Below are 15,589 nucleotides of genomic sequence, written 5' to 3'. Positions count from 1 at the left end.
CAATCTTCAGGCTCTGACTTGTTCATCATCCATGCACTAACTTTTTATGAGACCTCATAAGGCTGTGAATGAAACTGATATTGTATCTCAGCCACCTGCAAGATCAATAGTTGAGTTTGTTTCTTAAGTATCTTAGCCATGGGGCTGGAAGTGATGAGAAATTGTTTTCATGGTTGCAGAAAAGCCATTGGTTTTGGCCTATTGCATGAGCTACAGACTTAAGATTTTGAAAGTTTTCCTCCCTCCCTCCCTTTCCTTCCTTCCTCCCTCCCTCCTTTCTTTCTTTCTTTCTTTCTTTCTTTCTTTCTTTCTTTCTTTCTTTCTTTCTTTCTTTCTTTCTTTCTTTCTTTCTTTCTTTCTCTTTCTTTCTTTTCTTTCTTTCTTTCTTTTTCTTTCTTTTTCTTTCTTTCTCTCTCTCTTTCTCTCTTTCTTTCTTTCTTTCTTTCTTTCTCTGTCTACTTCTGCCTAAATATAACATCTACACCCTTACATACAGAATCCCCACCCTAAGTCCCAAATTCTTTAAGCTCTTATCACTGGATCCCTCTATCAGTCAGGGTCCCACCAGGAAACAGAACATTCAAATAGGGAAAATGAGAAAAGTTGATTAAGGAAATATTTTTAAACTTGTGAGCATGATTAGGTGAAACCAATAAGAGATAACTAAGCATCCCATGTTGGGACTAACAAGAGCAGGGAAGCTGTTACCACCTGTCCTGGGCTATATAGCACCTCCCCACTCCCTCACCAAATTAGTGTCCTTCAAAAAATCTCAGAATGTGCTCTTACTTGGTGCTTTCAGATTTCCTAAGGGTAGTTGCAATTCCATACATTGCACATGTAATTGCTTAAGATGAGGTCATACCCTGAGCAGAGTAGACCCTTAATCCAGTGTAACTAGTGTCCTTAAATGAAGAGCAGAAGAGTTACAGAGACAGGCACAGGGTCATCACACCATGTGAGGACAGAGGCAGAGACTGGAGTGATGACTCTACAAGCAAGGCACGCCAAGGATTTCCCGCAACAGGAGAAGCTAAAAGAAAAACATATAAAAGATTGTCTCAGGTCTTCAGAAGGAAATACCTTTGCTGACAACTGATTTTCTGAATTTCCACAGAATTTTGGGAGAGTAAATATCCTGTTTTTAAAATAATTTCCACTTTTATTTTAGATTCATTGGGCACATGTTCAAGTTCGTTACATGAGTATATCCTGTGATGTTGAGGTTTGGGATGATTGATCCTGTCACTCAGGTACTGGACATACAGTATTCAATAGTTACTTTTTCATCATTTACCCTCCCTCCCTCTCTTCCCCCTCTAAGAGTTACCAGTGTCTATTGTTGATATCTTTATGTCCATGAGTGCCCAATGTTTAGCACCCAGTTATAAGTGAGAACACGCAGTATGTGGTTTTGTGTTCCTGGGTTAATTGCTTAGAATAATGGCCTCCAGATGCATCTATGTTGCTGCAAAGGACATGATTTTATTCTTTTTTTATGGATTCATGGTATTCCATGGGTTTTTGTACCACATTTTCTTTGTCCAACCCATATTTGATAGGCATCTAGGTTGATTCCATGTCTTCACTATTGTGAATCATGCTATGATGAACATCTGAGTGCATGTGTCTTTTTGGTAGAATAACTTGTTTTCTTTTGAACATATACACAGTAATGGGATTGCTCAGTTAAATGGTAGCCCTGTTTTAAGCTCTTTGAGAAATCTCCAAATGCTTTTCACAGAGGCTGAACTAATTTACATTCCCACCAATAGTGTACAAGTATTCCATTTTCTCCACAGCCTTGCCAGCATCTGTTGTTTTCTGACTTTTTAATCATAGCCATTCCGATTGAGGTGTGAGATGGTATCTTATTGTAGTTTTGATTTGCATTTCTCTGATTATTGTGATGCTGAGCGCTTTTTCATGTCTGTTGGCTGCTTGTATGTCTTCTTTCAAGAAGTGTTTGTTCATGTCTTATGCCCACTTTTTAATGGGGTTATTTCTTTTTTGCATGATGAATTGTTTAAGTTCTTTATATTATCTGTCGATTTAAGCCACCCAGTTTGCGGGCTTTATTACAGCAGCCACAGGAAACTATGACATCACCCACAGGGCCAAGGAAGGAACTGGCTATAAAGAAGAGGCCCCCTTTACAGAAACTGTGGCCCTTGGTAGGGAAATACCATATTGTAATTCTGTAGCCTGGCAGGGATGGACCCAGGGAACAAACACCTCACTTTTCTGTGGTCCAATCTTCCACCAGTGCCTACTTTGGGTGTAACGTAACCAAAAGCTTGAGAGAACCTGTTGACATAGTTCTTAGAGATCAGCCTTTCAGGCAAAAAGCAGTGTGAGGAAAGATGGAGAGCATGTCTGGAGAGGCCAGGAGAGCTCTCTGCACATCCCCCAAAGCCCTGTCTTTCAAAGCACACTTTATGTCATGTGTTTAACAACTATTTTTCCACTGTGTTTTATACCAGTATATCTAGTACCTGAATTCTGGGCAAGGCAGAAAAATTTGGTTAAGGAAATTGACAAGCACAAATGTGATTCAGTGGTTATAATCACTGTAGAAATCATACCACTTAAAAGACTTGTTAGAATACCATCACCACTGCTACACATGTGATGTGTACCCTGTAACCATGGCCAATCCTGATGCTGGTCTTGGGATATCACTCCTGGCATTACTGGTTGGATATTAGAGTCCAACTTTGAAACTCGGACAACTGCTACTTGATAATAGTATTGAGATGGAGATCTCTTGTGTTTATTTTTCAAATGCAGTTAACCACCCCCATCTCTCTCTCTCTCTCTCTCTTTCTCTCTCTCTTTCTGTGTGTGTGTGTATGTGTGTGTGTGTGTGTATGTCTCTTTTACATTACTATTTTTTCCACATTCTTTTCCAGAGTAGGATATGCATCTGATTCAAGTTTAGGTCACACTATTTTGCTCTAATTTTAAGGACTAAGAAATGTAATTTGGGAACTTTTTCAGCATTCATAGTGAGAAATAGGTTTCTGCCCCAACCAAATGTAAGAATAAGATATGGTGACTGGGCATAAAAAATTACACTTCTAACAATTTTTCTTATTACACAAGAATCTACATGTATTATTCATATCCCTCTTTTTCCAGAACATTGTTAATACTAAATTAATTTAAAATATTTTATCTGAATTGAGCTGAATTAATTACATAATGGATTTTTGAACAATAAATATTAAATAAGGTATTTCTGATTTTCAAATATATGTTTCTCACATACATCTCTGGTATCTCTGAAATTATATGAAAATTTCAATATTCTGTACAATTAATAAATGTTTATTTTAACAGCTTACAACATAACTTGGCTAAAAACTGAGAAAGTTTGAAAACTGATTAGAATCTAATAAAATGTTTCATTAAAACATCATTCTCTGTGACTTAACAGACCTATCATTTAAATCTTAGAAATAAAATTTTAGTTACACAAAAATTCTGATAATTTCTATATTATTCCATTTTTCCTACCTAAACTTTGAAATTGAAAGCCCCTTTAGGAATCACTTCACACTAGTATTACTTCAGATAACACCAATGAAACATTTACTCCTATCAGCTATGATGAACAGGGGACTTAAATACTTGGTGTTACTCAACTATCTAAAATTCCCTCAAGTTTATCCTCAAGAATCAATTTGAACAACATTGACTCAGAAAGATAATGTTCCTTCCCTAAAGAGGTCAGAGAGTGAATCTACACTGGGACTAAGGCCATGCCTTCTGGCAACCATATACATCCATTATCATGGGACTGTCCACCTGCTTTATCATAGGACCACCCATCTCTATTATCATGGGACCATCCACCTCTGTTATCATGGAATCATCTACCTTCAGTATCATAGGACCAACTATCTCCTTCACCCTGGGACCATCTACCTCTACCATCATGAGACTACCTTCAACATCATGGGATCAACTACTTCCATCATCTTTGGACCATCTCTCTCCATCATCAAGAGACCATCTACCTCCATCATCACAGGACCAAATACCTCCACCATCATAGAACCAACTACCTCCATCATCCTGGAACCATCTACCTTCATCATCATAAAACCAACTACCTTCATCATCATGGGACCAACCACCTCCGCCATAATGGGACCAACTGCTTTTATCATCATGGAATCTCCATCTCCATCATCACATGGGACAATCTACCTTCATCATTATGAAACAACCAATTTACCACCATCATCATAATCATCAATGAGGCCCAGACACTCACCAATTCCTGCCCTCTAAGACCTATAGTCGCATCACCGCTGTCTTGAATTCATGATGACTTTTTATGCCAGTTGAGTGCAGTCATCAAGGCACCTCAGACTTCCAGGTCTTTAATTATCTGAGTTGTAAGCCTCTTCGTGTCTCTTCAGACATTTATTCTCTATTTTTTTTATATTTCTCTCCAATCTCTAAAATTTCTGTATGCACTGAAATTTGGGGACCATGGTCAGCAACACCCCTATATCCCAATTCCACTTCCTGAATGACTCCTTAACCTAGATTTGCTCTGATGATGCTGCTTCCCCTGAAGCCTTCTCAGGGCGACTGATTTTCTTCTGAATCATCTTATGTCTCTCTGGACAAGGAGGTGAGTTAGGGCATTCCTAGCTGTTCATGACAACTTTCAGAATATTCATTCTCCTTAGTTTAAAATAATGATAATATTATATCACCAACTAGTTACATTACTGTTGTCAACGGTTTTTTTTTTTTTTTTTTTGAGACGGAGTCTCGCTCTGTCCCCGGGCTGGAGTGCAGTGGCCGGATCTCAGCTCACTGCAAGCTCCGCCTCCCGGGTTTACGCCATTCTCCTGCCTCAGCCACCCGAGTAGCTGAGACTACAGGCGCCCGCCACGTCGCCCGGCTAGCTTTTTGTATTTTTTAGTAGAGACGGGGTTTCACCCTGTTAGCCAGGATGGTCTCGATCTCCTGACCTAGTGATCCGCCCGTCTCGGCCTCCCAAAGTGCTGGGATTACAGGCTTGAGCCACTGCGCCCGGCCACTGTTGTCAACTGTTAATGCTTGGGTCATATTTCTATATTTATGGACATTTTGCTTCCGGGCTAATATAATTTTTATCAAAAATTACCTCTGCCTTAAGTATTGGCAATTTCAATCTATGTGTAGATGCGATTTCCTGTACTCTGACCCTCTCACTCATTGTATTCCTCTCCTCTGTAAATCTTGCCTTTCCCCTTGTACTTCCAGGATGTGTCAAAAAAATTACTGTTATCTATAATATAAACTGCAAAGCATCTCTAATTACTTGCCAACCACCTATATTTTCAGCTAACTTCTGATTGTATCTTGTTCCTAACAATCCTCTTACCCAACAAAACATGTAATGAATTAATTATCCCATTCTTTCATTGTTTCTTATCCCCTTCATGGTGAGAAATATAGCTTAAATTTCAGGTCAAGTTTTATACTCCTTTCCTTGCCCCCATCTTTCTTGATGGGCAAAAATATAAGTCTATTCAGACCACACCTGTATCATTGCCATTGAAGGTGGCTGGAGGAAGACACAGAATCGGTCTGATTCATCTCACCTTAAAAAAAAAAAAATCATGATTATGAACCTGCATGGTCTTATAATGCTATCTGAAAGTTACACTAAATGTTTCAAGTTTATTCATTCTCCTTCTTCATTGATGTTGAAATAACCTCACATCTTCTTGAATCTCAACATCTTCCTACCCACTTCATTCAGCTGAAAATATTGCATTGTTCTTAACTGAGAAAATCAAAGCAGTAAAAAGAGAAACTCCGTAGCTTCCATTCCATACCATTGCACCTACCTAACAACACCTGACTCCATATTCCCTACACACCTCCAACAGTTGATGAGATATTTCTGTTATTTTCTAAAGACCACTTTTCTACTGCTTACTAAATTTGAATCTTTTCTCAGATACATAGTTCCAAGCAATCCTCAGTTCTCTCTTTTATGACATTAAATGTTGCCTCTCTATTGGATCATCTCCATTAATATAAATGATTAATTTTATTTTCTCCTTTAAAACAAACAAAAACCCTAAAACCTTTTCTTTATTCCACTTTCTTGCCATCTACCACTCCATTCTCTGTTCCTGTTGCTGCAAATATTTTTGAAAAAATATTATCTGTTTCTAATTACTCGCTCCAGTCCCTTTAAAACCCATCTCTCCATGAAAAAAAAAATCCTGCTTTTAACAAGATCATCAATGATCTTAATGTTGCTAAAACCAATGGCCAGTTCTCAGTCCTAACTTATTTGGACTAAAGACAGAAATTGGCACCGTTGACCACTTCTTCTCCTTTAAGCAACTCTCTTCACCGGGCTTCCAGGACACAACACTTTCTTGGTTTTATTTCTACTTCACTCGGGTCACTCTCCCTCAGTTTATTTAATGGGTTCTTCTCTTATACTTGACTTCTTAATATTGCAGTGTCCCACTGTTTAGTCTTATCTCCTTTATCTTCTATGTATTATTCTATGTCTCATCCAGTTCCAAAGCTTTATGAATCATCTCTGTGCTGATGTCTCTCGTAATTGTACATCCTGCCTAAGTGTCTAAGCCTCTGCAAACTCTTGTATCCAACCCACTGCTTGACATTTCCAAACAGATATCTCAAATTCCACATAACCCCAACTGATGCCTGGTCTTCCTTGAATTTTTCACCACAGGCTTCTACAATTCAGATGAGGAAATTAAAATAATTAAGTAATTAAAATTGTTCACCTAAAATATTAGAGACTTCTTTAATTCTTATTTCTCTTACTATGCCCCCAACCAATCAAAGAAAAACATTAAAAAAAATAAAACTCAGAACAATCTACATACAGAAGTGAAGCACTCCTCACCGTCTGATCTCCACCCCTCTGACATGAGCCACCATCCTAAATTTCCCAGGTTACAACATCACCTTCTCACTACTACTCTGCTTGCTATTTCTCACAGAGAACCAAGTGAGTTTCCTGTATTAGTCTGTTCTCAAGTTGCTAATAAAGACACACAGAGACTGGGTAATTTATAAATAAAAGAGGTTTAAGTGACTCACAGTTCAGCATGGCTGAGGAGGCCTCAGGAAACTTACAATCATGGTGGAAGGGTAAGCAATTACGTCCTTCTTCACGTGGTGATAGCAAGAAGTGCGAGTAAAAGGGGGAAGAGCCTCTTATAAAACCTTCAGATCTTGTGAGAAGTCACTCACTACCTGCAAATCAGCGCATGGGATAACTGCCCCCATGATTCAGTTACTTCCCACAGGGTCCCTCCTACAACAAGTAGGGATTTTGAGAACTACAATTCAAGACGACATTTGGGTGGGGACACAGCCAAACCATATGACCTTCTAAAGTGTAACTCGGATTAGGTCATTCCTCTGCTCCAAACTCTTCTGTGCCTCCCCTTTAATTCAGAGTAGAACCAAAGTCCTCACCATGGACTGTGAAGTCCAACAGGATCTGGCCTCTCAAATACCTCTCACCTCACCTCCTCCTTCTCATGATCACTGGCTCACATTGACCTCACCCACAACGGTATTCTGGTCATTCCTCAATCACAGATTGTTCTCCTTTTTAGATGGGCTGTACTGGCTTACTTCTCTGCCTGGAACAACCTCTCCCTCGAAATCCTCACCTTCCTTTTTATTATTATTTTCTGTGGTCAAATGATATCTCCATGAGTTCATTCCAAGCATCCTAGATACTACAACGACCTCCTCCTTCTCTCCCTTGGTGTTCTTGATCCTCCTTTACCCCACTCCACTTGTTCTTTATTCCATAGCACATATCACAGACCAGAAAATTGTAAAACGTATTTGTTTTAGGCATATTTTAATTGATCTGTTTCTCAATGCTAGAATATTACTTCTAAAAGCAAGAATCTTTACTCATTTTATTTACCAATACGCCCTAAGATCTGAAAAGTGCTGGTCTCATTATAGTGCTCAGTAAATATTTTGAACTAATATATCACATTTCACAGGTTGAGACAAAAATTAACCTTTTGAATTGAAGCAAAGAGGAAAATGCCACTCCTAGTATGTTTCACTCTGAACAACTGGAAGTATTCCCAGGTGTAGAAGGTTATATTTCTTATCACAGAAAAGATATCTAACTAATTCACACAGATATTATGTTCCCTGCTAGAAAGCATCATATATCTTAGACGTCCGGAACAGACCATGTTTTCAAATTATCAAGAATTAATTTACCACTTCTATTAGAATAAGCACTCTCAAATCATATAACACTGCATTGTTACAGAACCTCATCCTTAGTGTTTTATAGAACTTGACTTCTTAAACTTGTCATGAATTGTTCAAAATTCTCATCCAGCTTTAGCAAACTGTTGAATAATGCTTTTCTGCACATGGCTTTACCTAAGATCCTCAATACAATTTTATTTCATGACATTAAGGAAGGTAACAGACAATGTGTCAGAATTTTGCATTTTTATTAACTGTGCTTGGGGGAAAAAGCCACATAATCAGACCAGAAACTCCTCTCCAAAACTATTGTCTTATATTGCGAAGGAAAAACCTCAAGAAGACTGAGATATTTTAGAAGCCTAATTCATATGAGAATACATTTATAATTTTAAAGAAATTATTTGCGTGTCCCTAGATTGTAAATTCTTGGAAGTTGTATCCATATTTAGACTCCCCTTTTCCTGCCACAGTTTTTTTTTTTTTTTTTTTTTTTTTTTTTTTTTTTTTTTTTAACAGCAGTGGTGTGTGCCCAGTAGGCACCAGGAAAAGGGTTGATGATAATAATGTTAAAAAGTAAAATTACATTGTCTTCAAGGCATTATCCACAGTAACGGCACATTCTATTCTTATTAGTGCATTATATCTTGATAAAGAATTTGTCTCAATAAGCCTGTAGCACTAACTTACTTGAATTGATTATATGTATTACAGTTTAAATGGTTTTCATCTGACCCATTTTAAATTCATTGCTTTATAATTTCTTTATGAGACAGGATAAGTAGGAGTAGGCAAGAGGATTCTTTTCTATTATGCTTTAATTTTTATATGTCAAAGCACATTTTCCACATGTCAAAGTCAGTTAGGTTGATTTTCCACAGCTGAGAAAATTATTTAAAAAATTAAAATGTGGTAAATTAGATTTATTTACTGAATTTTGTGAATTCTTACATTCTTTTTCACAGGAATAGTACTTACTAACCAGGACTCAATTTAAAGGAAAAAAGTTAATGGTGCTTTTAAAAGCAATGTCTTTTATAATTGCCTTTATAGTAGTTTAAAATTATTTGCTTCATAGATCTACTGGTTGTCTTCTCTTTATCTAAAGTAAACATCATGAATCTTTCTAATTTCACTTATAAATCTACCTCATATCTTGTACTTTTTGTCATTCTGTCCTTAGGTTGTTTGTTAAGACATATGTGGGTTAATCATAATTATTACATAAACAGCATGCACTTTCCATAATGAGCCCCCAAGAGGCCACCTGAGTTTCCCTCTCCATTTTCTGTAAGGGCTGAGAGATTTGCAAATAAACTATTTAGAAACAATATAAAATAAAAAAATTTAACCTATCTTTCTTTTGATTTGTTTTGTGTTTTTAGAACAACTTGTTCTTCAGTGCTTTGATCATGGAGTTTATGTACAGAGGTCATGCAGTACGAGATTAATAGCTGAAGCAGAAGCGATTGTCATGTTTCAGTCTCAGGGTGAATCACGTTTTGCTTGTCAGTAAATAAGCCTAAAGTAAATTTTTTAAAATGTTCCTGTCTATTGTCTGTTCTCAGTTTCTCATTTTATTATTTACTTCTCGAGAGGCAATATTGTTTATATTTTATGAATTCAAGTTATTTTCCAATAGTGTTAGATGATCAAAAGCCTGCTTCTTAACAATATTTCATTGCCAACTAATGACTGTGAGGATTCGTATCATACACGTTGACACATCCAGTCTCCAGCTGTAAACACGTATCTTTATACATATAGCTAGTGATTGTATCTGTCAATATACAGTACATATACACTAGCTACGTGTATGTACATATATAACCACCATGTCTGTATACTGAAAGACATATTGTACCTGTCAAGATACTATATATATTTATATATTATGCATATATATATACACATTAGCTATGTGTGTGTATTTAAAGTATATAGTATCTTCACAGGTACAATCACTATGTGTGTATATATATGTGTACGTGTGTATATACTAGCTATATACACACTATGTATACACATAACTAGTATATATATACACACATATGTTTTATATATACATGCACACATAGCTAATGATTGTGTCTGTGAAGATACTATATCTCTTATGTATATATTATTTGTATTGTTTATTTTTTATTTTTAAGTCATGGTATGTAAAAATTTATCACTTAATTTTTTTTAAGAAATAAAAGTTCTTCCGCTTTTTTCCTAGTTATCATATATTTGATTTGTTTGTCTTTATCCAATCATGTGAAAATCTAGCCAGAAAAAAACGATCAAATCTGGAAGCTTAAATATTACTTATGCTTGTCAGAATAAAAGCAACAATAGAAAAACTTTTAGACCTTTGTACTTCCTTTTCTTTTTTTCAATTAAAAATTTAGATTCCATTTTTTAAGGACATAATTGCTTTATTATTAAAGTCATAAAATGTGCATTCTTTCTCATAATTTGAAACAAAAATCCAGGCCAGGTGAAGTGTCTCATGCCTGTACTTTGGGAGGCCAAAGTGAGCGAGTGACTTGAGGCCAGGAGTTTGAGACCAGCCTGTCCAACATGGTGAAACCCCCATCACTACTAAAATTGCAAAAATTAACCAGACATGGTGGCGCATGCCTGTAATCCCAGCTACTCTGGAGGCCGAGTCTGGAGGATCGCTTGAACCCAGAAGGCGGAGGTTGCAGTGAGCCGAGAACGTGCCACTGCACTCCAGCCTGGGTGAGAGAGGCAAGACTCCATTTCAAAAAATAAATTAATAAATAATAAATAAAACAAAAATCCAAAAATGTTTAAATACATTGATATAATTGTCATATTTGATTTTATAGCACAAGTATTTATATTTTATCTCAAACACATTAGTTTTTTTTTTTAAATTTATTTATTATTATTATGCTTTAAGTTGTAGGGTACATGTGCATAACGTGCAGGTTTGTTACATATGTATACTTGTGCCATGTTGCTGTGCTGCACCCATCAACTCGTCATTTATATCAGGTATCACTCCCAATGCAATCCCTCCCCCCTCCCCCCACCCCATGATAGGCCCCGGTGTGTGATGTTCCCCTTCCTGAGTCCGAGTGATCTCATTGTTCAGTTCCCACCTATGAGTGAGAACATGCGGTGTTTGGTTTTCTGTTCTTGTGATAGTTTGCTAAGAATGATGGATTCCAGCTGCATCCAAGTCCCTACAAAGGACTCAAACTCATCCTTTTTCATGGCTGCATAGTATTCCATGGTGTATATGTGCCACATTTTCTTAATCCAGTCTGTCACTGATGGACATTTGGGTTGATTCCAAGTCTTTGCTATTGTGAATAGTGCTGCAATAAACATACGTGTGCATGTGTCTTTATAGCAGCATGATTTATAATCCTTTGGGTATATACCCAGTAATGGGATGGCTGGGTCATATGGTACATCTAGTTCTAGATCCTTGAGGAATCGCAATACTGTTTTCCATAATGGTTGAACTAGTTTACAATCCCACCAACAGTGTAAAAGTGTTCCTATTTCTCCACATCCTCTCCAGCACCTGTTGTTTCCTGACTTTTTAATGATTGCCATTCTAACTGGTGTGAGATGGTATCTCATTGTGGTTTTGATTTGCATTTCTCTGATGGCCAGTGATGATGAGCATTTTTTCATGTGTCTGTTGGCTGTATGAATGTCTTCTTTTGAGAAATGTCTGTTCATATCCTTTGCCCACTTTTTGATGGGGTTGTTTGTTTTTTTCTTGTAAATTTGTTGGAGTTCTTTGTAGGTTCTGGATATTAGCCCTTTGTCAGATGAGTAGATTGCAAAAATTTTCTCCCATTCTGTAGGTTGCCTGTTCACTCTGATGGTAGTTTCTTTTGCTGTGCAGAAGCTCTTTAGTTTAATGAGATCCCATTTGTCAATTTTGGGTTTTGCTGCCATTGCTTTTGGTGTTTTAGACATGAAGTCTTTGCCCATGCCTATGTCCTGAATGGTATTACCTAGGTTTTCCTCTAGGATTTTTATGGTATTAGGTCTAACATTTAAGTCTCTAATCCATCTTGAATTAATTTTCATATAAGGAGTAAGGAAAGGATCCAGTTTCAGCTTTCTACTTATGGCTAGCCAATTTTCCCAGCACCACTTATTAAATAGGGAATCCTTTCCCCATTTCTTGTTTCTCTCAGGTTTGTCAAAGATCAAATGGCTGTAGATGTGTGGTATTATTTCTGAGGACTCTGTTCTGTTCCATTGGTCTATATCTCTGTTTTGGTACCAGTACCATGCTGTTTTGGTTACTGTAGCCTTGTAGTATAGTTTGAAGTCAGGTAGCGTGATGCCTCCAGCTTTGTTCTTTTGACTTAGGATTGTCTTGGAGATGCGGGCTCTTTTTTGGTTCCATATGAACTTTAAAGCAGTTTTTTCCAATTCTGTGAAGAAACTCATTGGTAGCTTGATGGGGATGGCATTGAATCTATAAATTACCTTGGGCAGTATGGCCATTTTCACGATATTGATTCTTCCTATCCATGAGCATGGTATGTTCTTCCATTTGTTTGTGTCCTCTTTTATTTCACTGAGCAGTGGTTTGTAGTTCTCCTTGAAGAGGTCCTTTACATCCCTTGTAAGTTGGATTCCTAGGTATTTTATTCTCTTTGAAGCAATTGTGAATGGAAGTTCATTCCTGATTTGGCTCTCTGTTTGTCTGTTACTGGTGTATAAGAATGCTTGTGATTTTTGCACATTAATTTTGTATCCTGAGACTTTGCTGAAGTTGCTTATCAGCTTAAGGAGATTTTGGGCTGAGACAATGGGGTTTTCTAAATATACAATCATGTCATCTGCAAACAGGGACAATTTGACTTCTTCTTTTCCTAACTGAATACCCTTGATTTCTTTCTCTTGCCTGATTGCTCTAGCCAGAACTTCCAACACTATGTTGAATAGGAGTGGTGAGAGAGGGCATCCCTGTCTTGTGCCAGTTTTCAAAGGGAATTTTTCCAGTTTTTGCCCATTCAGTATGATATTGGCTGTGGGTTTGTCATAAATAGCTCTTAGGATTTTGAGGTCCGTTCCATCAATACCGAATTTATTGAGCGTTTTTAGCATGAAGGGCTGTTGAATTTTGTCAAAAGCCTTTTCTGCATCAATTGAGATAATCATGTGGTTCTTGTCTTTGGTTCTGTTTATATGCTGGATTATGTTTATTGATTTGCGAATGTTGAACCAGCCTTGCATCCCAGGGATGAAGCCCACTTGATCATGGTGGATAAGCTTTTGGATGTGTTGCTGAATCCGGTTTGCCAGTATTTTATTGAGGATTTTTGCATCGATGTTCATCAGGGATATTGGTCTAAAATTCTCTTTTTTTGTTGTGTCTCTGCCAGGCTTTGGTATCAGGATGATGTTGGCCTCATAAAATGAGTTAGGGAGGATTCCCTCTTTTTCTATTGATTGGAATAGTTTCAGAAGGAATGGTACCAACTCCTCCTTGTACCTCTGGTAGAATTCAGCTGTGAATCCATCTGGTCCTGGACTTTTTTTGGTTGGTAGGCTATTAATTATTGCCTCAATTTCAGAGCCTGCTATTGGTCTATTCAGGGATTCAACTTCTTCCTGGTTTAGTCTTGGAAGAGTGTAAGTGTCCAGGAAATTATCCATTTCTTCTAGAGTTTCCAGTTTATTTGCGTAGAGGTGTTTATAGTATTCTCTGATGGTAGTTTGTATTTCTGTGGGGTCGGTGGTGATATCCCCTTTATCATTTTTAATTGCGTCGATTTGATTCTTCTCTCTTTTCTTCTTTATTAGTCTGGCTAGTGGTCTGTCAATTTTGTTGATCTTTTCAAAAAACCAACTCCTGGATTCATTGATTTTTTGGAGGCTTTTTTGTGTCTCTATCTCCTTCAGTTCTGCTCTGATCTTAGTTATTTCTTGCCTTCTGCTAGCTTTCGAATGTGTTTGCTCTTGCTTCTCTAGTTCTTTTAATTGCGATGTTAGAGTGTCAATTTTAGATCTTTCCTGCTTTCTCTTGTGGGCATTTAGTGCTATAAATTTCCCTCTACACACTGCTTTAAATGTGTCCCAGAGATTCTGGTATGTTGTATCTTTGTTCTCATTGGTTTCAAAGAACATCTTTATTTCTGCCTTCATTTCATTATGTACCCAGTAGTCATTCAGGAGCAGGTTGTTCAGTTTCCATGTAGTTGAGCGGTTTTGATTGAGTTTCTTAGTCCTGAGTTCTAGTTTGATTGCACTGTGGTCTGAGAGACAGTTTGTTATAATTTCTGTTCTTGTACATTTGCTGAGGAGTGCTTTACTTCCAATTACGTGGTCGATTTTGGAGTAAGTATGATGTGGTACTGAGAAGAATGTATATTCTGTTGATTTGGGGTGGAGAGTTCTATAGATGTCTATTAGGTCTGCTTGCTGCAGAGATGAGTTCAATTCCTGGATATCCTTGTTAACTTTCTGTCTCGTTGATCTGTCTAATGTTGACAGTGGAGTGTTGAAGTCTCCCATTATTATTGTATGGGAGTCTAAGTCTCTTTGTAAGTCTCTAAGGACTTGCTTGATGAATCTGGGTGCTCCTGTATTGGGTGCATATATATTTAGGATAGTTAGCTCTTCCTGTTGAATTGATCCCTTTACCATTATGTAATGGCCTTCTTTGTCTCTTTTGATCTTTGATGGTTTAAAGTCTGTTTTATCAGAGACTAGTATTGCAACCCCTGCTTTTTTTTTGTTCTCCATTTGCTTGGTAAATCTTCCTCCATCCCTTTATTTTGAGCCTATGTATGTCTCTGCGTGTGAGATGGGTCTCCTGAATACAGCAGACTGATGGGTCTTGACTCTTTATCCAGTTTGCCAGTCTGTGTCTTTTAATTGGAGCATTTAGTCCATTTACATTTAAGGTTAAGATTGTTATGTGTGAACTTGATCCTGCCATTATGATATTAACTGGTTATTTTGCTCGTTAGTTGATGCAGTTTCTTCCTAGCCTCAATGGTCTTTACATTTTGGCATGTTTTTGCAATGGCTGGTACCGGTTGTTCCTTTCCATGTTTAGTGCTTCCTTCAGGGTCTCTTGTAAGGCAGGCCTAGTGGTGACAAAATCTCTAAGCATTTGCTTATCTGTAAAGGATTTTATTTCTCCTTCACTTATGAAACTTAGTTTGGCTGGATATGAAATTCTGGGTTCAAAATTCTTTTCTTTAAGAATGTTGAATATTGGCCCCCACTCTCTTCTGGCTTGGAGAGTTTCTGCTGAGAGATCTGCTGTTAGTCTGATGGGCTTCCCTTTGTGGGTAACCCGACCTTTCTCTCTGGCTGCCCTTAAGATTTTTTCCTTCAT

General features: G+C 37.4%; 1 long non-coding RNA gene across 1 annotated transcript in view; it reads right to left on the bottom strand.

Annotated features, from left to right (window-relative positions):
• Positions 1–488: 488 nt before the first annotated feature.
• LOC139360098 (uncharacterized) overlaps positions 489–15,589 on the bottom strand; it is a 132,700-nt gene continuing 117,599 nt past the window's right edge. The window contains exon 3 of the long non-coding RNA XR_011617207.1: positions 489–1,033. This is a non-coding gene — a long non-coding RNA (uncharacterized lncRNA). The remainder of the gene's footprint in view (positions 1,034–15,589) is intronic.

The sequence above is a fragment of the Macaca nemestrina genome, chromosome 19 (assembly GCF_043159975.1).
Source record: "Macaca nemestrina isolate mMacNem1 chromosome 19, mMacNem.hap1, whole genome shotgun sequence".
Taxonomy (NCBI): Eukaryota; Metazoa; Chordata; class Mammalia; order Primates; family Cercopithecidae; genus Macaca; species Macaca nemestrina.
The sequence above is the reverse complement of the archived record's forward strand: the minus strand, read 5'-3'. Positions and strand labels throughout refer to the sequence as shown.